General features: G+C 52.5%; 1 protein-coding gene across 2 annotated transcripts in view; it reads right to left on the bottom strand.

Annotated features, from left to right (window-relative positions):
* The window catches only part of NCK2 (NCK adaptor protein 2), a 126,131-nt gene extending 106,074 nt beyond the window's left edge, over positions 1–20,057 (bottom strand). For both annotated transcript variants that reach the window (XM_067007012.1, XM_059079544.2), the window contains exon 1: positions 19,954–20,057. The gene's annotated coding sequence lies outside the window, so the exon portion shown is untranslated. The remainder of the gene's footprint in view (positions 1–19,953) is intronic.
* Between the last annotated feature and the right edge of the window lie 2,968 nt (positions 20,058–23,025).

The raw sequence follows: 23,025 nt of genomic DNA on the forward strand, positions 1-23,025 counted from the left end.
ACCTGTAATAACCAACCCGCTCTGTCCAGCATCACTTCCTCGTCCCCCGCTCCCTTCTGACGAAGAAGGTCCTTCATCTGGCCAGCTCCTCGAGGCTCCTCTCTGTCTGCAGATGGGACGCTGCCCGATTCATGAACACTGAATAAAGCCAGTAAGATCATTAACACTTACTCAGCTGAATTTTATTTTTTAACAACATCATGAACAGAAATAGACATTCCTAAATACGTGATTCTATCTAACATCGGTACGCCAAAAGACAACATTTACAAAGGATACCTTTCACAAAATAGGGTATTGGTGAAACAAGGCTGACCCGGGGAAGTGAAAGCCTGCGAGGTCACTTACTGTTACTTTGACCGGACATCACAGCAGGCCATTTAGGTATCGTCCCTAGAGGTAGTAAGTTCACAGCAAATGACACTCGCTTCAACGTGGGTGACGCACATGACAAAAATGAAATTAAAATGTTCACCCAAGGGAACAGACGGAGGGATAAGGAGGCCTCCTGGTCAGCGTAGGTCCTGCCTCTGCAGAGGGAGGGCAACAGCAGGGCCCACGTGTGTCCTGACCTGGGGGGCTTCCTGCAGAGATGCCGCGCACCCGGGCGGGCGAGCACCGCTGTTCTCGAGGTGCCAGGTCCTCTCGGACGAGGTACCCACGCCAGCCTTCTCTCCACTCCCAACTCTCACCAACGCTCTTGTCCCAGCAGGAAAATGCAGCAGGAAGGCTCCAGTCAGTTATCAAACTAATTTGAACACTTTTAAAAATATTGGCTCGGGCTCCCCTGGTGGCGCAGTGGTTGGGGGTCCGCCTGCCGATGCAGGGGACGCGGGTTCGTGCCCCGGTCCGGGAGGATCCCACGTGCCGCGGAGCGGCTGGGCCCGTGAGCCGTGGCCGCTGAGCCTGCGCGTCCGGAGCCTGTGCTCCGCAACGGGAGAGGCCACGGCAGTGAGAGCCCCACGTACCGCAAAAAAAAAAGAAAATAAAAATATTGGCTCATGAATCTTAAGACTCCCTACAGATGGAAATGGTTTGGGGGAAAAATCCACACGCCCTCCAGGCGGAGGGAAGGCCGAGGAAAGGAGGTGTGGGGACCGAGCGAGGCCGCCAGGCTGTGCACCTGGGGACGCTCACTCCTGGCTTCTCTGCACGGACCACCCTGAAGGGGGCCTGGTGGATAAACCCCCAGGGGACGCAGCACAAGCGCAAAAGAGCATCAAAACCAGGAGGCAAGCGAGACAGAAACCCGTGGAGTCTGCCCCCTCCCTGGGGCCCCCAGCACCCCACAGCTGGAACGGGCCCCCCCACCCCTGCCCGCATCGTGCTCCCCTTACCCCCCCCCCACTACCCCCACTTCATTCCTTCACTTTCTTTGAAAATCGTCTCAAAGGCTACACGATAAAGTGACCTCTACTCTGCCTTGAGACAACTAGGGTGGGTCACAGAAACCCGGCACAGAAGCAGGGCTGTCATTTTGGGGAGTCCTGCCTGGAGGGGAGCACAGCTGACTGGGGGGCCAGTGAGGACCGTCAGCCCTGGAGGCCATGAGTCACGTTCCGCTGGGAGACACACACCGCGGGCCACACGCGGCGGCTCCAAACCATGCGGCTGTGTCATCCCCGGAGCTTGCACGGCTCCCCTGGGCACCTCACTTGTTACCGGACAGCAGACAGCTCACACCCGGCTAGAGACTCTCTTCCCACGCACCCCTTCTAGGCGTGGCAAACGAACAGGAAACGCCCTGCAACGCTTTCTCTGAAATGGTCCTTCGAGGTCAGATTACTGTTTAAACAAGAGTGGTCCCGCTACCTCTGTCTCACTTGGCCAGTGACCAAAACCAAGCTAATCCTACTCTGTCACCCCCTTTACAAGCCAAACAAGGCTCCAAAGAACGATCTGTTACTAACAAAAACTAAATTCACCCTCAAAGGGACAGGACATGCTGGGGACACTCCAGATGCTGTCACAGAGTCCTTTCAAGAACAGCCACCAGCTAGGAAGTAAGCTCCAAGCTTGGCCTTGGGATGACCGGAAGGGAGTTCTGACAGCAGAGAGCACTGGCCCTGTTCCACGGTCACTCTGAGGTGAGGCCTTCTGGAACCCGTCGACTCCAGGCGCCTGTCCAGAGGGGCCCTCACGCCCTGGGGGACACTGATGCTTGTACATGACAGAGAATCGGTGCGGCCCCTTTAGAAGGGGGGGTTTTGGAAACACGTATCAAGAACCATAAAGACATCCATTACCACTTAACTCCGCAGCCCCTCGCCGAGGAACTTACGTCAAGGAGCAGCTCAGCAGAAGAAAAGAAATATAAAGGAGCACACAAGCATCTCATCTACTGGAGCAGGAATTCAAAGGACCAAGTCAGCGGGGAACAGCTAACACGACTGAGGGCGCTGTCCCTCCATGGGGTATCGGGCAACCACAAGAAAACATCACCGAGATTACCAATGAGGTGGGAGGATGCTCATATTAAGAAGAACACGAAACTGTACAAATGGTCCCACATACTTCCAAGGACTAACGACAAACGTGAAAAGTCTCTCTTTTAGGACGTTAAGGTGACAGGAAGCATTTTCCTTTTTAAATACAGTCTTTACGAGTTAGTTAGTAGGTTGCCTTTATCATTCAAAGAAACTCCACCAAAAAAAGACAAAAAGAGCAGTGCCAGAAAAGATGTCTCAGAAAGCCAGGTCTCACATGGGAAGGTGTGTGTGCAGCCTGCACGTTCAGATTCGTACCTGGCAGTGCTGCAAACCCACCTGCGGAGACCAGAGCAAGTGACCGAGATCATCCTGCTCCCAGGGAAGGGGCAGCTCCCGCGGGGATGCAGCCCTGAGAGCACACAGCTCACCAAGCCCAGGCGGGCGCGCTAGGGACGCGGGTGCGCTATAGGGACGCGGGTGTCTGCTGCGCGCCCCCCCTCCACCTGCCTGGTGAGGACGCCCAGCCGGCCGCCACCAAGGGTCACCACACACGTGTGCAAATACAACACACCCACGTGAAAACGCTCCAGAAAGGCCGCCAGGACCGCCCTCCGGTAAATTCCCCATTCGCACGGGGAGGAGGCAGCCCGCAGGGGCCCAGTGAAGAGCAGTATCAGAGGGGAGCAGACGAAACGTTAGGTAAATGTCAGCAGCCGTCACCGCCGTGTTCACTCCCGAGGAGGGTCTTCCACGCAGCCCCGCAGCCGGCAGTCACAGCTCTGTGCACCAACTCTTCTGCCAAGCTGCTTCCTATTTTATAACATATTCCTGTTAGATATGGGGTCAAAAACTCCAGGGACCCTTCTGCCGTTAACACCTGAGAACCAGAAAGTCAAACTCTTTAATGCGAGAGATTTTTAAACGTCCCTGACAGTTTCCTGATGCTGGAAGTTACTCTAAACCCCTAAGTCCCGAAACCACAACCCAACCCAATCGCTAGACTATTAAATCATCACAAATCCCAGAACACTATTTACGTTCATTTTTTAAAAATTTATTCATTTATTTTATTTTTGGCTGCGTAGAGTCCTCGCTGCTGCGCGCGGGCTTTCTCTAGTTGCGGCGAGCGGGGGCCGCTCTGCGCCGCGGTGCGTGGGCTTCTCACTGCGGCGGCTTCTCCCGTTGCGGAGCGCGGGCTCTAGGCGCGCGGGCTTCAGTAGTCGTGGCACGTGGGCTCAGTAGTCGTGGCTCGCGGGCTCCAGAGCGCAGGCTCAGCAGTTGTGGCACACGGGTTTAGTTGCTCCGCGGCACGTGGGATCCTCCCGGACCGGGTCTCGAACCCGCGTCCCCTGCATCAGCAGGCGGACTCTCAACCACTGCGCCACCAGGGAAGCCCTACATTCATTTTTTTCAGATAATAAATGGATATGTATTTTCCCACTATGACAATTAAAATAATTAAATTTACAAAAACAATGACTAGGCCTTCTATCTGATTTAAGTACAATTATTTTTAGGTTTTCCTTGTAGGCAAAGGAGTTTTATGTTATGGGCTTGGGGGATGTTTTGTCATCACCGCATTGACTGGAGAGACTTCTGTGAGACAACATAATTAAATTACTTTCCGTGACGCCCATGTGGACCGTCTCTGGCCCGAGGCCTGGGTCCCAGCAGCTCCGTCATCAGACAAGACAGCACCGGACCTGCCAGGCCCATGCCCTGAGCCATGCACGCCCTCCCCCCGTCAGAAGGGGAGGCCCAGGGCCTCCCGCTCAGGATGCTTTTAAATGGTTTTCATTTTATGCAATTGCATGAGAAGACAGTTACTAAAGTATGATTTTAAAAAAGAATTTGAGGGCTTCCCTGGTGGCGCAGTGGTTGGGAGCCCGCCTGCCGATGCAGGGGACGCGGGTTCGTGCCCCAGTCCGGGAGGATCCCACGTGTCGCGGAGCGGCTGGGCCCGTGAGCCATGGCCGCTGCGCCTGCGCGTCCGGAGCCTGTGCTCCGCAACGGGAGAGGCCGCAGCGGTGAGAGGCCTGCGTACCGCAAAAAAAAAAAAAAAAAAAGAAAAAAAAGAATTTGAGATGTACGTGTGCTTCTTTAGGAATATGCTAACCAAGAGGGTATGGCAGGTCTAATAACCCCCGTAATTTCAAAGGAAGAAGAGAGAAGCCCAAATCCCAAGCATCTGCAACCACCACGATGTGACGCTACAACAGCCCCGCTCGTTTCTCTGATGGCCCTGAACGTCACGGGTTGTGTTCCCTACTTTCATAATGGAAGGAAACACTAGTTAATAGCCAGTGAAGATTAAAATGTCAGTTTTTCACCCCAAGGCCACGGACCCCCTGAAGTCCATCCTCTCCCCACAGGGCCCCCGGAATAAGAACCGCCTTTGGGGAACCACTCAGAACTTCCCGTGATGTCACGAACCAGGGCAGATTCAACAAATCCCTAGATTCCAGACTCGGGAGGGGCCCCAGGGAGGACCGGTCAGAGCAGAGGCTCCTGTGCTGTCGTAACAGGAACGCGTGCGGATGTGCGGAGAGAGGCCGACCCGCGAGCCCAGGGCTGGACCAGTCCCCCACTCCTTCCCCCTCCCCCGGTTCCACGCCCTGCCGCCTACTCACTACCATTTCCTCCAGCAAGTCCTCCTCCCACTTGAAGCTGGAAGGAAGCGGAACAGACCCCCTCGTTCAGCCCTGCTTCTACATATGGAACGCTGCTTCCAGCAGACTTGCTATAAAGAAAATCCAAGCCCAGCCAACTCCAAAAATGCTGTCCTTAAACGTTTCCCAGCAAAGTGGGAGTTCTCATTTTCATGTCATGATTCTTCTACACACAGACACCAAAACTCACATAAACAACCCCAGTCAAAACAAAAAAATTCAGTGAAAGATTTTTTTAACAATGGTCAGAAACTACAGGTCAAAATAGAAGTCATAAATTATACTTTAACACGGAGGCATGGATTTAAAGAAAATAATGTTCAAAAAAGCCACTGCAGGTGTTTACATGCAGTTAATTTTAATAAACAAAAGGCACTAGTACAAGCTCTACGAACGCGAATGAACACAACTGATTCTCTCTAATGTACGTAGCTCCGGGGAGGGCGGAACGGTAAGTAGTATCCCCACAGGGCGCCTTCCACCTCCACCCTCAAAGCATACCGTCAGCGGCGGGGCACAGGGGAGGTACGAACAGGCCAGCCAAAGAGGCTACCGGCCCTATGAACCCTGACCCTCTCTGCACCCCAGAGACAGGCCAACCACTTCTTCCGCCTGAGCAGCCACTGGAGGACAGCCCCACGCCGTCCCCTCCCCAGGCCAGCTGCTGAGCCCACTCCCCGCAGCCCCAGTCTGCTAGCACGCATACCCGGAGCCCCATCAGGGCACCTGGGCAGCTGGTAAGGGCCGCCAGGGCGGCTGTGTCCACAGATGCGGCGCACCTTCCCTGGGCTGGGGCTGCAGCAGGACGCCCGTCACCACTGAGCACTTCCTCTCGCGCAGACACCACCTGGGGCCTCCGCGCCCCCTTCACCGGGTCTGCCTGAGCACAGGCTGGCCATCGCAGAGCCTGAAGCATCGGGCCTGGGCCGAAACCAGCAAGATCTGCCGCTGGTTTTTACCTGCCCAGATTGGACAAAGTCCACAGACACTCCCATCGTCACACGTGCCCACGCTCACCTGCTCTCACTCACACACACACACGTGACAGAACCACTTCAGACAAGCCTGGCACTGAGGACCGCCCTCCTCTGGCCCAGACTGACCTTTGCAGGGCAGGGTTCACGGCTGTGACTCCATCTCCCTCCACCAGACCTCTGAGGGCATCGGGCTTCCTTCCAAGACTGCAGCGCAAACCGAAGAGCCCTGGGTCACTCCCCAGCGGGCCCGCGGTGGACAGCCTGGCAGAGCCGACCTCGGCCAGGAAGTCAAGGTTAGCGGGGACAAGCCACGTTGATGTCATGCACCCTTGATAGGATGTGATGAAAATAATGCTCGCCCTCTGTGCTCTTCTCCCCCAAACCTGCAACCCAGCCTAACCGCGAGAAAAACGCCAGACAGATCCCAACAGAGCAACATGCCACAGAACACCTGACTGGTCCTCCTCGGCACCGAAAATATCGTCAGGAGGAGGGAGGTCTAGAAACTGTCACCACCAAGAGGGGCCTCAGGAGACACCATGAGCAAATGGAATGCGGTTTCCAGGATGGCATCCTGGGGCAGAAGAGACCATCAGGGAAAAAGTTAGAAAATCCAAAGAAGTATGGACTTCAGCTAACAACACAGTACCAGTCTTGGTTCCCGAGCTGTGACCAGCGCCCCAGCGTAACGGCAGACGTTAGCAACAGTGGAAACCGGATGCTGGGTATGGCAACTCTCCACGCTCTCTTTGGAATTTTTCTATAAATCTAAGACTTTTCTAAAATTAAAGGTTTATTTTAAAATATATATGTACTATACATAAATCCATACACGCAAAGCATAACATGAACGCCGTTCAGCAATTACAAAGCGTACTTGGGAAAAATTAGTAAAAACTGTACTCAACAAAAGGAGAGAAACACATTTATTGATTAGCTCAACACAACAGTGTAAGGTTATTTACTTGGTTGAAAGAGTACAATTTTTGCTGTTCTTCAGAGAACACATGACCTGTACTTACATACATAAAATAATACTCGACACGAGTCTGTAAATGACAACAAAAACCTTGCTTCGTTGAATGAGACCCAAAAAGACTTATTTTTATTTAGCATGCATTAAAGTTTCTCCTATTAAAGGTCCCTGAGAGCCAGGAATCAATGTATTCCAATCAACCTTTAAAACGGCCAACACAAAACTCATACTTCAAATTAAATTCTCATTATTCTCAAATTAAGTTTCACTTAAACACTAAGCATTAATTACAGCGTATCACAAATTAATTACAATGTATCACGAAAACTATTTTACACTAACCCATGGCATCAAAAGTTAAAGGAGAAACTGGAAACTAGTTCAGTGTGAAACAGAGGACAAATCACTAATTATGATTTGAATTGTTTTGAATGCCAGGATTAAATTATTTCCGGATGCTAAACAGAAACACAGAAGCTGGTCCACCGACTTGCTGTTAAAAGGGCACGTGATTTGGGAACTAGATGAAGCCGAGGTCAACGACCAGAAACACTGCATTTGAAAAAATACAAAGGAGCAAACAAATAGTTCACATTTCAAACTCGACACTTCGACCTCGACAATCAGGATAAAAAACAAACCTGCAAGATGCCTGAACAGGACTGATTTACAATATTCATCACCAATCCAGGCGAAGCAGTAATCTGACTAAATAAATCTTTTCTAGCTTAAAATGTAACGGCATAATGCACTTATACCATCATCAATTAGGAAAAAAAAGGAATTAGAAGTATCAGTGGGCTTCCTGACACCGGCATTCCATTAAAAGCAGCAATAAGTAGTTCTGTTCTTTTTCTTTTTAAGAGCTGAAAGTCGTAGGCAAATCAATCACATGTAAGCAGAGTTTATATAATCTGAAAATGACGGAGTAGTTGACCCCCAAACCACACGTTCATCCTAAGCAAGCTGACAGCGTGCCCTCACGCAGGCCCCGGGAGACAGCACCGTCCCGGGAGGGGAGGACAGGGTGCCAGCCCCAGCTGCAGTGGCCACAGAGCTTTACCAGCGGCAACTGGGGGCATCCCTGCTCAGCGGACGCTCCACGGTCTCAGGGCTACCTGACTCTCCCGAGAATATCTGAAGTGCATTCTCCCTGGCCTTGAGGACTTTCCGTGGGTCTGCCCTGCACCACCCACAGGACCCCACAGAGAAGCACGGGCACTCATTTTGTACACTGAGATGAGAGTCGATCGTGAACCTGCAAAACCACTCTGGGCTGGTTCACAAGCTCCCTGAGGGCAGGGCTTTGTGTGGTCCGCCTTCGTAGGTCCACAGCTCCTAGCACGGTGCCTCTGCTCTAGCCGGCACTCAAGTATTCACTGGCTGACAATTCAGGGACAGCAAACTAGTCCGGCAGTCTGATCTGTGGGTCAGATCGGGATGGAGAAGGCAGCTTGTGCTTTGTCCCCGCACACGGGCCCTTCGGTCCTGCAGCCAGATTCACAGAGGGCCCAGCAGCCTCAGTTTACCAGGCGCAGGCCGGTTTGGCCCACTCTGCTTCGAAGACCCTTCTCGAATAAGGAACTGCACAGCTGCAATTTCTAAACAGGGAAGGCAGAGCCACCAAAGGTCTTTGAAAACATCAGCGTTAAGCCCCTGCTTCGCAGAAGATGAGACGGAGGTGGAGAGGTGTCAGAAGCGAGCCGGGCAGCTTGGGCCAAAGTAGCGGCAGGTGGAAAGGAGCACACACGCACCCTCACTGCTCACAGGACACCAGACGTCTCGAGTTCACATTTAGACCAGCTATTACTGAAGTTCAGGACGAGGCCGTTTTAAGCCAGCCCCTATCATAATGAAAGGTCAGGAAGTTACCGCATGCCGGCAGACGTTTTATTTTGAGGGAGGAGGGGATTTCAATACCGTAAATACAAAGCCCTAAGGAAGCCCTGCGTCTGCAGCTCCAGATCCGGGGCATGACCTGAGGGCAGGACCCCTGTGGCCTGTCCCTATGACCCTCACTTTCCTTCTCTCCAAAGCGGCCAATTCACGGTATGTACGTGCTCCTCCACCGATGTGTCAGGATCAAATGATACAATGACACACACAGAACAATTAGACACACACAATGTTACGCAGCACACGACTGCAGAATCTCCAAGTCTGTCCAGAGAGTTACTATGAATCTTTCCTAGGTCTTTCTCAGTGCACACGAGGATGGGAGGTTAAGGAAACAAAAAGACTGACTGTACTTTTAACCATCTCCACCGAGAGAAAAGTTCAAAAATGTCCAGAGTGCCGATTCTGTGTTTACCCTAGCAACAGAACAGGAAGACAGGAGATACAAGAAGTGACCAAGTAAAAGGGAAGAGCAATACAGTAAGAAATGATTTACAGAAAACAGATCTAGATTAAGACAAGGAAACTTCTGACTGGCAGCCCTCTCAATGTCTAGGCCTCTCTGACTTTATCAACTCAGAGCCTGCTTATAAAGAGAAGGAAGTGCAGAGAGAACAGGACAATCCAGGCCAGCTAACAGGCAGCTCGGCCACTGAGCCAGACGCTGAGAGAGACTGACAACCCAATTATCATCTTCCCTTTCCTCTTCCCTGGATAAGGTCTAATTTGTGGTATTTTGGTTCTCTCTCTCCTGAAGAGTTTATTTTAGAACTATATAAAAAAAGGAAGTAAAACATTCAAAAGCTAACAGATGTGACCAGCTCAAAGACTAGCAGGCTGAACCTAGGAACTTATAAACTTCAGTAACAACAAAAACAGTTTTTTTTTTTTTCTATAAACAATCACCAATTGTAAGGATTCTGAGCTAAGTAAACAGAGGTCTTTGATTAAGCCAAACTCTGAAAATCAACTACCTATTAAAAGCAATTGATAAGGGACCCCATTACTTCCCTGTTTGTGGACATTCTAAAGGGGATGTGTTGTCACCACGGTTCAGCCAGATTTCATAATGCTTCCTACAAAATCAGCATTTCATATTTATATGGTCCAAAGAGGCAGACGTAGAAAAGTTAAAAAAAACAATGCATGCCATACTTTACCACCAACAATATTACAGATAAACCATGGTTAACTCAGTTATATTAAAGTTTCTCCTTTATATACTTAACTGTAGAGATGTATAAATACTGCTTAGCTTTCTAAATAGGTATTATTTTTCACGTTTATAAAACTGCAGGGAAAAAATGATCTCCAAGAGGGCAACTGTGTGAAATAATACATGGGCCATTAATTGAAAGGTTTAAGCAAAGTATAAGAGCGGTGGCTCGTAGCAAGGCTGCTGAAACACTGACTTTTCGGGACAGTTAACCCTCTGATGTGGGGACAGACTGGTGCACTGTGTGATGCTAGGTAGCATCCCTGGTCTTTGCCCACCGGATACCAAGACCACTCTCCAGTCTTGACACCTGGAAAATGTCCTCAGACACCACCAATTGTCCAGAGGGGCAGAACCACCCCTGGCTGAGAACCACTAATTTACATACAAGAGTAAAGGGTCAAGTCTCAAGTTCCTTTAAAAAAAAAAAAAAAATTATTTGTTTACTGACTTATTTTGGCTGCGCTCTGCAGCCTGCAGGATCTTAGTTCCCCAACCAGGGATCGAACCCATGCCCCCTGCATTGGGAGCGCAGAGTCTTAACCACTGGACAGCCAGGGAAGTCCCATCAAGTTTCTTTGTTTAATATTAACACCTGAAAAGGTATCCTCTTGTATTTGCAAAAGTGAATTGCTTTTATTTCTTGACCCAAATCTACCAGCTAGGAAAATTCAAAAACGAATGGGAATTTTCAGGTATGCAGCATGTTGAAAACATTTTCTGCCTTTGACTATAGCAACCCTCTCCGACCTGAGACATTAAGGAAAAGAGGATCTCCTTCTTCCAGAAGGCAGGGCAGCCTTCGCTCCCAGGGCTGAGCGCGCCTGGTGCAAGGCACAGTCAAGTTCAAGCAGCGACAATTACACACCGGAGCCCTCATCTACGACCCTCAACGGAGCCTCAGTTCCACCCAGGCACCCTCCAAAATGAAAATGACAACAGCAGAGGGTCTGTTGTCCTTCCCCCATTTTTAAGAGGACAGTTTCTTTATAGTCACCGCTGGGTCTTATCTCCTGAACCACATGAAAGAGACCTGCGACGGAGACCCTGAGAAGGGAAATGAAGCAGCACAGACGTCTTAATAAAGGGAGGGGAGCTTGTACATACAAGCCAGGCCAGTCCAAAGAAGGCAGTAACTCAACACGTAAAGGAAAACCATCCGAGTGCAGGTAAGGAAGGCCGATGACTTCAGCTGCATGGTCAGGGTCGGGGAATCACACACAAATGTGAAATACAGAGCGAAGAGCCAAAAGAAAGGGAAAAATCTGCTTTTATATCCATCTTGCCAGATTCTGCTCCTAAATATGTCCCTTAAAAAAGAAAGCAGTTGGGTGAAAATTCACTATTCACCTATATCAAATGTCCTGAAACTGATTCTAAAGTTAACTCCCTGAATCGCTCGTTATTTCACGGTCTCTTAAAAACACTCCAGCAGCTCGCGGTTTCTGCATCCGTGTCCCCAGGCTGGTTCCCGTCGCTCAGGGCAACGAGAGAGCTGTCGATCCCCAATCCCGACCTCTCCCCACCACCCCTGCCCGCGACACACACGGACTGGAAAACAGGGACACAAGCTTTTAAAGGGACTGGCCTTAAAACGAACACAGCTGGAAAGGGGGAGAGAGAGACAGAACCGCTCTTTCGGTAGCCAGGCTTACAAGTGACATAATTGACGTATCTGTTGACTTGCAGACGTCCTTAAACGCTCAGCCAAAACTCACAGGATACGAAACTGAGGCACGACACGGATGGGCTCCGTCCAATGAGACAGCCACAGGCGCCTTCTCTAAGCGTCTCACGCCCACCCCTCCCTCTTCTAAGATTCCTCCCGAGCTGGCCGCCCGCACCACCACCACCGCCGCTGGGAGAGGTATGAAGCTTGTTTTAAGTAAATAAATCTTTGCTGCTCCTCCTCCTGGGACAGGCTGCATGGAGAGAAGCAGCTGGGCTGCAAATCTAAGCCTGTGAATTCAGAGAGCCTGCCCGCGTGACAGCCCATCGGAGACCCGCCTTCCTGACCTGGAAACACACAGATGTCCCCGCAACAGCACCACACTCTCGATCGTATGCCAGTTCCATCTGCCCGGAGGGGAGGCTACCCAGGGCTTCCAGGGCCCTCCAACGACGGAAGGGCGAGTTTAGGATGGCCGGGCACTACAAGCCTCGCTCAGGACGGCAGCCGATGGCAAAGTTCCCACAAAGTTAGAACAGCAGTCTTCCGAAGTTCCCAATCACCTGAGAACTCATCAGAAAAGCAAATTCTCAGGCCCCCCTGCAGACACCCTGGTGTGTGCCCAGCCACGTGAGTTTCAAGGAACCCTCCAGGGGACGCTGAGGCCCTGCTCTGAGCTGGAGAGTGTGCCTGTCTGGGGGTCCCCTGGCCCGCGGTACTCAGAAAGGAGGGCTGGCGGGCAGGGGCAGCAGGGCCGGCGATGCTCACCGGCGCGCCTCTGTGACCCTCCGTGGTACACCCGCCGGGGCCACTGGAGCAGCTGGCGATTATTCACGATGGCCTTCCAAAGTCCAGGGCCTCCAGCATAACTTGGCTGGCAAGAGGTTCCCAGAATGAACGCCCTCCAAGCTCTACTCCCTGTCAAAGGGTTTCCATTATGTTTCTCCAATCTTACAGCATCATAAAAGTTTACAGCTGTTTATGCATTTCCAGATACACCTTAATGAAGAGATGGTAGCCTAGCTTAGTGGATAAGAGCAGAGCCTCAGAAGTCAGAGAGCCCGAGTGTGAATTCCAGATGTGCCACTGACCAGCTGTGGAACCTTCGGCAGCCTGACCTGCTATGTCTCCATATCCTCGACTATAAAGAGAAACACAGCAAGAAATCACACTCAGGTATTTTTAAAATAAATTTATTTATTTTTATTTATTGTATTTTTGGCTGCGTTGGGCCTTCGTTGCTGCACGCAGGCTTTCTCTAGTTGTGGCGAGCGGGGGCTACTCTTCGTTGCAGTGTGGTGGCTTCTCTTGTTGCACGGCACGGGCTCTAGGCGCGCGGGCTTCAGTAGTTGTGGCTCACGGGCTCAGTAGTTGTGGTCTCGCGGGCTCTAGGGTGCAGGCTCAGTAGTTGTGGCGCACAGGCTTGGTTGCTCCGCGGCGTGTGGGATCTTCCCAGACCAGGGCTCGAACCCGTGTCCCCTGCATTGGCAGGTGGATTCTTAACCACTGCGCCGCCGGGAAAGCCACACACTCAATATCTGAAGGCATTCAATGAGCTAGTATTTTGTGTAATGTGGCCAGCAGTCACTACAACGTGTGGTGTGAGTGTGTCAGGGAAAAAGCCAGTGATCACTAAAGAAATATGATTTTTAGGTTCTATACTTAGAAATTAAGTACTTAAATATATCGGAAATACACTGAACGCTAACATCCCCCAAAAGTTGTTTTGCATCAGTAACTTAACTTCTAGAATTCTACACACATTTTAAAACATTTGTAAAATATACAAGTATCCTGATTATAGGTAACCACATCTGGTTTGAGTACTCTAAAATTGCTTGAGTACCTGAAATATCACAGTATTCCTTAGCACTACAGATTACACCTTTCCCACTAAAGAATAATAATTACCATTAGTACGATCCCAGGTTGCTTCCTCTGTGTCTTTTCAGCTATATCTCAACTTAGGAAAACGCAGACTAAATGAAGCTGGCGTCATCAAAGTGTACAGACTGTGCTCTCCAGCACGCAGCTACCAGCCTCACGGGGCCACTGAACACCCAAACGTCGCTAGGGAAGAGGTATGCCGTGAACGGAGAACACGTGCCAGCTTTCAAAGACTTCACACAGGACTTCCCTGGTGGTGCAGTGGTTAAGAATCCGCCTGCCGATGCAGGGGACACGGGTTCGAGCCCTGGTCCGGGAAGATCCCACACGCCGCGGAGCAGCTAAGCCCGTGCGCCACGACTACGGAGCCTGCGCTCTAGAGCCCTCACGCTACAACGTCTTTAAGTCCACGACAAGGGAAGCAGCCACCACGATGAGAAGCCCGTGCACCACAACGAAGAGCAGCCCCCACTCACCGCAACCAGGGAAAGCCCGCGCGCAGCAACGAAGACCCAACGCAGCCAAAATTAATTAAATAAATAAATATATTTTTAAAAAAGACTTCACACAAATAGAAGAATGTGAATCATCACATTAATAATGTTTTATGTTGAACACGTGGAACTAAAAATACTTTGGCTCTACCAGGTAAAAGAATAGATCGTGAAAATTAGTTTCACTTGTTTCTTTTTCCATCTTTAACGTGGCTACTAGACAGTTAAAACCGCATCTGTGGCTCGCATTATATTTCAATGGGACAGCACGGCTCTTGACAATCTCTTCAAGGGGCGTTTTCAGGAACCACCCCTCATTAAAACAGACCCAGGCAGCGTTTTCGGCACCAGCCTCTCCTCCCTCCTTAAAGGTCAGGTACAGTTCGGGGGCACAAAACTGCAGTTGCACCGTGATGCTGTTATTACAAGGGTAACACTGAATCGGCCCCAAAGTACAGAAGTCTTTAAAAATAAACTGACAGGGCTTCCCTGGTGGTGCAGTGGTTGAGAGTCCGCCTGCCGATGCAGGGGACACGGGTTCATGCCCCGGTCCGGGAAGATCCCACGTGCCGCGGAGCGGCTGGGCCCGTGAGCCATGGCCGCTGAGCCTGCGCGTCCGGGGCCTGTGCTCTGCAACGGGAGAGGCCACAACAGTGAGAGGCCCGCGTACCGCAAAAAATAAATAAATAAATAAATAAATAAATAAATAAATAAAATAAACTGACAATAAACGTTATCACAACTAGCAGGCTGCCATCCAGTGTGTACTGGGGGTGGGGGAGCAGTGAGGAGCCCGAGGTGCAGGCCCACGGTGGCCACACTGACCCGAGGGCAGTGGGGAGCCGGCGGCGGGACCACGGCCAGGCTGGAGGACCCGGGCGCAGTGAGCGGGGTGCTAGGCGTGGCGAAAGCCGTGTTCCGCCGGTGCAAGTGAGAGGCGAAGTAAGTACCGCAGGGCTCAGATGTAAGAGACCTTTTGGGGGTAAAATTAATAAGATTGGGATTTGGGAGGCAAGGGAGAGTCCAGGATGACACAACGAGTCAACGCTGGGGACGTTAACGAGAAGGCAGGCAGGTCAGGCGGTGGAACCGACAGCGGTGGCGTTCCGAGTTTTCAGTGGAAATGACCGGAGAGAACTCAGATGATTCACCTGAGTGACCGACTGAGTCACGCATGAAGAGGTTTGCAGCTGGAGAGCTGCGGTCACGCAGGCGATCACCTGGAACAGCTCACACTGGCCCAGGCCAGCAACGCAGGCAGCGATCGGGGTGGACGTCACCAAACCCTCCCACACCCGCCAAGGGGACGCTGGCTCCCAGGAGATCCACAGGCTCAGCAGCAGCCCCGGCGATGCTCCCAGCCCCAGGCTCCACCCACGGCCGGGAAATGCTCTCGTCTCCATGCCAAATCCAGCACTTTCCGCACGTCTCATATTTGATCATGATCCTGATCCAAAAACCGTGCTGCGGCTGAGCCAACACCGGCTGAGGGCAAGCGTCCACACACGGAATTGGTCGGGGCTAGTTCTCGCTCCCAACGGTTCTCCTCAAAGCCTGAAGCATCTGGGTCCCAGCGGCCGCCTTCCCCGCGTGTGGAGGCTGCGTGAGGAACGCTGGGCCGCCAGCCCCTCCCCTCCCCGCCGCAGATGTCCCCGAGCACCAGATTCCAGATCGGGGTGACAGAAGCCACAGGAAGCCCTAAAATCATCAGCCCGGTTTTGAACAGAGTGACGCACTGTTATGAACTGAACCGCCCCCCAAATTCACAGGTTGAAGCCCTCACCCCCGACGCGCCTGCGTCTGCAGAAAGAGCCTTGGCAGCAACTAAAGTTCCATGAGTTCAGAAGGGTGGGGCCCTAACCCAACAGGACTGGTGTCCTCCTAGGAAGAGGAACAGACACCAGAACTCCCCACAAGCAGGGCGTGTGAGGACACAGCAGGAAGAGAGGCTCACCGAGCACTGAGTCTGCCAGCACCTGGATCCCCACTTTACAGCCTCCAGAAGGGTGAGAAATAAGCTTCCTTTTCAGGCTCAGCCTGTGGGATCCAAGAGGGCAGCCTGAGCAGGCGTGCACACACCGAACGGGGACAAGCGCCCTTCAACTCGCAGGGACTGTCCAGGCCGACGGGCTCAGACACCGAAATCAGGGCGGGAGGTCACCTCCAGAGAGAACTCACCTGCCCGCCCTGCTCCCACCTGCAGCCGGGCTCGGGCCCACTGGGTCCACACACTCCGCCCGTCGGGACCTGCGGCAGACCCGCAGCCTCCCAGGGACTACCGTCATGCCCAGCACCTCTGGGGGTCGTCTCCTCCCGCCGAGCAGCCAGGGGGCTCCGTCGCCCCGCCACTGTCTCTGCGCTCCGGGGTCCTCACACAGACATCAGGGCCAGAGCCCACGTCACCGTGTCATTTCGATGCTAAGTATGGTGGCGGATGGGAAAGCTAATTGGGAAACCATAATCTTCCAGCTGAACACCAGTACCTGTTATTTTTATCTGATTAACTACCAACCAGCAAAACGGTCCCACTTTCCAAAACTCTCAAGAGAGGAAATTGCAGTATTTCGATCCTGAGCGCACTTGAAGCTTCTTTTCTTAAAAACATTTAAAAATGTTATAAAAAGAGGGAAGAGGACACTAAATGCCTAGTTTACCAAGCCAGGATAACAAAGGCTCTGCCCAGAGTTTCCAGTTCAGGTTAACCTGGACAGACAACCTATTGAAAAGTAAAATATTTAGGCAACCCACCAGGGGGTTATGTAGCTGGGTTTGCTTTTCGTTTGTTTTTATTTTTTTTTAAATTAATTTTAGCTTCAGGACTATAAATGATTCGTTTGACAGAGAATTTACCAAATAGAGAGGCCACCAGACCAAATCCTCCCATTGTCTGGACCTGGACATGCTGGAAACAAAACCTTATGAACCTAGAGCCTTAATGACTGACAGGCTCAGAACTCAATATTCACGTGTTCAATCAGTATTCTCTGGGCATCCGTGTGTACAAGGAATGAACGCAAACCACGGGACCGACTGTGACAAATCCGTGTGTGTGTGTGTGCGTGCGTGTGCGTGTGTGTGTGCATGTGTGTGTGCTGGGGGGAGGGAGTTATAACTGGTTAGTGTTCACTAGACCTTCAGAAATTGACACACTTTGGGATCCATTCAAAGTGAAACGCAGGAAAAGAAAAAAAACAGTCTAATTTTTACAGCTGTGTTACTAAAATGACCTAAACAAACAAGAAACTATCTTTACTTTAGCTCCATACTTCTGAAACCGTCAAATGGCTCTCTTGACCTCCTTCTAAACTGCCTTAACTCAAGCATTTAACAGTATCATCACGATGTCATTTTTAGCCTTTGAAAACACGCCACAAAGGGTTTCCATCACTCATTTGAGGAAAGAGAAACATTTTGGAAGGGCCATTTGCAACTCATCTGGATGGGAAAACTCATCTCGTAAGCCTCGGGTTTGAGCTGTGGGGAGTTTCCAGTTCATCTGTGAAAAACGCCAGCTTACTAGGTTTCCAAACACGGTCCACTACCCTACCCTGCAGTTGTAGCGAGCAGTCTTCCGCCTGGTTTTTCATACAGGAGAAGCATGTCCCCGGCCCCCCCCCCCCGCCCGGTTCACTGCAGGCCGTTCTGGGCGGTCCCAAGCACGCGTACCCCGGAGAGACATGTGTAACACAGCCTCCTCCAGCCGAGGCTGAAGAAGTGACCAAGGAAAAGGCTCCAGGTCATGCCGGGCAATGGAGAAGACTTTAGGGTATTTTAAACGGTTATCCAGTTTGTATACACACAAGAAAGATTTCGGGTGTGTTTACAGTGGACGATAACGCATCTCTCAAATACCGTGTACATAGGATCTGTCTGTTGGAAAACCTCAACAATCCCCCAATGCAAATATTTTAACAGAGGCTGGGAAATATGGCAGCTTCAAAGAGATGAGGGATGAAGAGAACTGACGTATAGGGCATGTAATTAAAAAACACCTCAAAGCCTGACAAATGAGCACAGCTACTTGCAATGACCTTAATCAGGCCCCATCTTAAATGCGGAGCCAAGGGGTGGGTCAGCCTATCCTCCAGAGGGCAACTGACCACCCAGTTTCACCCCGTGGCCCAGGATCAATCCTGCTGAGTATTTAGGTAGCAGCTGAGAAGCCCGGCGCCCAGGTGAGGCCTCTAGGTTACTACCAGCTTACAGCTGCTTTAAGTTCCCAATTTCAGCCTCAACTAGCTGTAGCCAGAGGACCACTAAGATCCGGCCACTTTCTTCAAAACTACATCTAAACCAACATGCAGGAGAGAAACATCAAAGTAGGATTTTCCCTCGTGGTCACTAATTCAGAAACATGGTTAACACCCACGTCTGGGGAAACCCCTGTTGCAAACACCTAAAAAGCCTTACATCGACAGCTCAGCCTCCTGGTTAGAGGCCCACTCGATCTGCTCGGGATCACTGGCTGCCACCCTCTTTACACAACCCCACCACCCATGCCTGAATCCTGTCATTAATTTACCCATTCACCTAGGGCCTCTGAGCAAGTGAATTAAGGGAGTGTTCAGAAGCAAAGTTTAGGTCTGCTTTGATAAGTTAAAGCAGCCCAGGTTAATTTCATTTTCAGTCGTTTTCAGCCCTGTTGCTTACGATATTAAATGCAGAGGGATGAAACACACCCTGAATAACTCTCACTCCTACCAAAATCCCTTTGGCGAAGCCCAGGAGAAAGCCGCACTGGGCCGGGACCAGGCAAGGACCCCCCCTACCTGTGGGTCCCGCAAGCCACACCCGGTAGCCTCTCAGGGTGCAGTTTCTTTGGGGTCAAAGGAAGGGGTGGGCCTGCGCGGGCCCAGCGCTGCGGCCTGCTCATCCCCTTGTGCAGACGCAAACTTGCCAGGTTCAGCCTTAAACCTGTTGGCAAAATAAACAAAGCCAAATACAGGGGACACTGCCGACCTGACCTGTCCTGGGTGCCAGAGGCCGACCCGCGCCCGCTCCTGGCTTTGTCCCCCGAGCGGTAGAGACGCCAGTGAGTCCGGAACCCCCGGGCACCCGTGCAGCCCTTCCAGGGCGATCTCCACGGTCCACAAACGAAAGCGTTTTGCGATCACACCCCCCGCACACTCCACGCCGACTGCGCTCACCAGGGAGTTACCGTCTACGCCCTCAAGTCACACACCGAATTCTTCCAGAACCGCTGGGTGGTTCGATCGCCCAGAATAAGCCCAGGGCAGCGCAATCGTGAGAAACTTTGTTTCCGGGGCCGGTGATCTCGGGCAGGATGCGGAGCCCGGCCCCGGCACAAAGCGCCCCGGCCCGGAGAGCCTCCCGGACGCCAAGTGACAGCAGCTCCGCGCGGGTTCGCAAACAGTCGCGACCCACAGAAGTTCCGCGGGCCGCGCTCGCCTCCCGCGTCCTGAGCGGAGCCTGAGATCCGCGCGGTCCTCCCCGGGGGCGCGCCCGGCCCCCGCTCCGCGCCCCCGCGCGGGCCCAGTCCTTGGACCGCCGCGCAGGCCCGCCCAGCCCGCCCGGCCCGGGGAGGGGACGAGCCGGAGGTGCCGGCGGCCGCGGGGCCAGGCCGCGAGGGGACCCGGCCCCCGGCCCCCGGCCCCGGCGCGCCCCGCCCCGCCAGCCCCGCGGCGCCGCAACTCCGAGAGCGGCCCAAGTTGGCGGCCCCCGCCCCGGCCCCGGCCCCGGCCCCGGCCCCGGCCCCAGTCCCCGCCCCGGCCCCGCTTACCTCGCGCGCCGCCCGCCCAGGCGCCGCTCTTTGTCTGCGCCCCTCGCTCCTCCCGCCGCTCGGCGGACGCTCAGGCCCGGGCGGACCCCGCGGGCCCGGCCGACCCCCGCCGCCGAGCCCCGCGCCCGCCGGCCCGCTCCGCTCCGGCCTCCGCTCCCGCCGCGGCGCCCCCGCCCCTCACGGCAGCGCCCGCCGCGCGCCCTTCCTCCTCCGCCTCCTCCGCTCCGCCCCGTGACGCCGCCGGGGCCGCCCAGGCCCGCGCGCCCGCCGCCCGGACCCACCTGGGCGCGCACGGCGGCCGGTCGGGCGGCGCCGGCACCGGCGCTGGGCTCGCGGCTCGGCCGGGGGCGCAGCCCGGCCCGGGGGACCCTGCGCGGGGCCGGGCCGGGCGCCGAGGGGAGGGGAGGGGAGGCCCCGCTCCGACCCTGCGCGCTGGGGGAGCGAATAGGAGGACGCGAGAGGCGAGCAAGGCAGCAACTTCGGCATCGAAGGACCGGCGGGTGGTCTTTCCATCCTCTTTTTGTTTGATTTTCTTATCGGGACGCCCTGGGGCTCGGCCACCGCCCCCCTCCCGGAAGCCTTCGGCTGGCACCCTCGGCGAGGCAGGCCTGCGGTCCATCAGAAAAGTGACTTACAGAAAAATGTCACTTCCTCTCTGTAATTGCTTCTGGGCATTTTCATTTATTTGCCTTGTATCTATTTACATTCCCAACCAGACACTTTTTGACTCTCTATTATCGTCGGAAGCACTTCTTAAAAGCAGGGGACGAAACCCAAAGTGTGCGCCTGAGTTCCCTCGTGTCCAGCTCGAGCCCGCCCACCGGGCAGAATTCTGGAAGGAGCTGTAGGAATGTGGGCCCCAGAAGGACTTGTCACTGGTAGTGGGACCCTCCGGTCACCTGGCTACAGGCTTACCTGTAACCCCAGAGGAGGAGGAAAGACGCAAGGTTCCTTAAACAGGCACATGTATCCAGATGTCTGTCATCAATCCCCTCCCCATATGGCTTCCCAAAAGGAAATCCTAGTATTCAAATGATTCTGATTTCCTGGTGGAATAGCCCGGATCCATGCGAATGACATTTTTTTCTTAGGCTCCTGGCTTCTCATTATATTAAAGCAATAATAGTTTACCCAAGGTGACAAGGCGTTGTCACTGAATGAATGGCTCATCCCCTGCCTTGTTCCCCAACAGAGTACCCAGGGAGGGTCCTTGGAGCCAGTATAACTTTGAAGTCGCAGTTGAGTGGCTGACTCTCTGCTTCTTCAACTCCAGAACAAGTGTTTCTGAACCTATCTAAAATCTATCAAATGGGGAGATAATATTTACCTCGCTCCCCTGTAAGTCCCTGCCGTGAAGCACTCCGTGGTCAGTGGCTGGAGGGGATACAGTGCACTGAGCCAGAGTGGGTCCAAAGTCAGGGAGTTGGACAGCCACCTGCTCTCTGGTGCTGAGAAAGAAGCTCCCTCAGTCCATTGTCCTGTGAAAACTTTGTCTTCCTAATAAGGAAAGCAGAATTAGAGTAAATGGTCTGGCCCAATTTTAAATTAATTTACTCAAAATGGGTATAACAACAATGACCCAATTTTTTTACTGCTTGTCTGTTTTGTAACCTTCGCTGAAACAGGAGTTGAACTCCTCATCCTTCTCTGATTCTTTGTAAAGTCACCAAGGACATTATCTAAAACCCAATGTCTCTTTCTCAGTCTTTTTATCCCATGCAGTTTTCCGAAGCACGTGGCATTTGTGCTGTTTCCTGAAATGCGGTTGTCTGTTCGATTATGTAACACAGCTACCTTTCTGACCTGCCCACGTCTGTCCTCCCAAACTCTAAAAGTCATATTTCCCAAAGCACACTTTGGCCCTTTGTTTTTCTTCTGATACGTGCCTTTTTTCTAAACAGAGTTGGTGATGTTTTGTACGTTTCCAGTCTGACTTCAGTGATTAACTCCCAGATCTGCAGCCTTAGAGAGCTTCCCGCTCATCTGCAGCCCCTCCCGGCCGTTCCTCAGCTCTTCAGTATCACCAGGTTCAGAAGGAAACATCTCTTTCCCGAGGGAGCTCCTCCTCCAGTGACCTCAGGCTTGGCCAAGAGGCCACCAGGCATCTCAGCTCCTGGGAGAAAGTCATTGCAATTCGACTTCTTCCTTCCTTCTCTTCAGGCTTGGCCTTGGCCAGAGGCAGAGTTGCCTCCTGAGCAGCCTTTCCACTCCAAGACGCCCCATGAGAACAAATGGCCTGGGATGGGCCAATAAACCCCTCCCACTCCGGACTCCGAAACTGGAGAGGGAACCAAAGGCGAGGGAGGAAGAGATGGAGTTTGCTTTTGCCGGAAGTATCCCAGAACTTCCCTACAGAGTCCATTAACCCTCCTGGTCTCCACCCTCTCGCAGCTCCAGCAGCCCCGCCCTCTGAGAACTACCCGATATCCTTCAGTAAGTCTCCGTTCTGCTTAAGATAGCCAGAGGTACTCTCCCTTCTTGCAACCAAGATAGCCAGAGGTACTCTCCCTTCTTGCAACCGAAACCCCCAATGATGCAAACGCTAGGATTTTGAAAGCTGGAAACAGATGGGGAGGGAGCTTGGAAGCCTGAGGACAGAGAGGGGTAAAGTGGGAGGACTCCAGGAGGACAGAAGATACTCCATTTAGAAGGGAGCAAAGGATGCCTGCAGAGGATCCTGGGGAGATAAGACCAGGAGATACGGGAATTAAGTGTGGACATCATCACGGTGGCAGGATGACTGATTTGGTGCCTGTACCAAAGAACGCCGAGAGGTGAGAAAGAAAGAGCGATCGGACGTTTGCAACACTTAAAAAAATAAAAGATAAAAATGTAAAAACAAGTTTTAAAGAAGAAATCTGCAACACTTAGGAAGGTCATAACTCAAACTGGGATGGAGTGACTGGATGGCAGAGGGATAAACTGGGAGACTGGGATGAACATATCCACACCACTATATATAAAACAGATAACCGACAAGGAGCTAGTGTACAGCACAGGACACTCTACGCGGTATTCTGTAATGACCTATATGGGAAAAGAGTCTGAAGAGGAATGGATATAGGTATTTGT

This window comes from Kogia breviceps, chromosome 11, assembly GCF_026419965.1.
Source record: "Kogia breviceps isolate mKogBre1 chromosome 11, mKogBre1 haplotype 1, whole genome shotgun sequence".
Lineage (NCBI taxonomy): Eukaryota > Metazoa > Chordata > Mammalia > Artiodactyla > Physeteridae > Kogia > Kogia breviceps.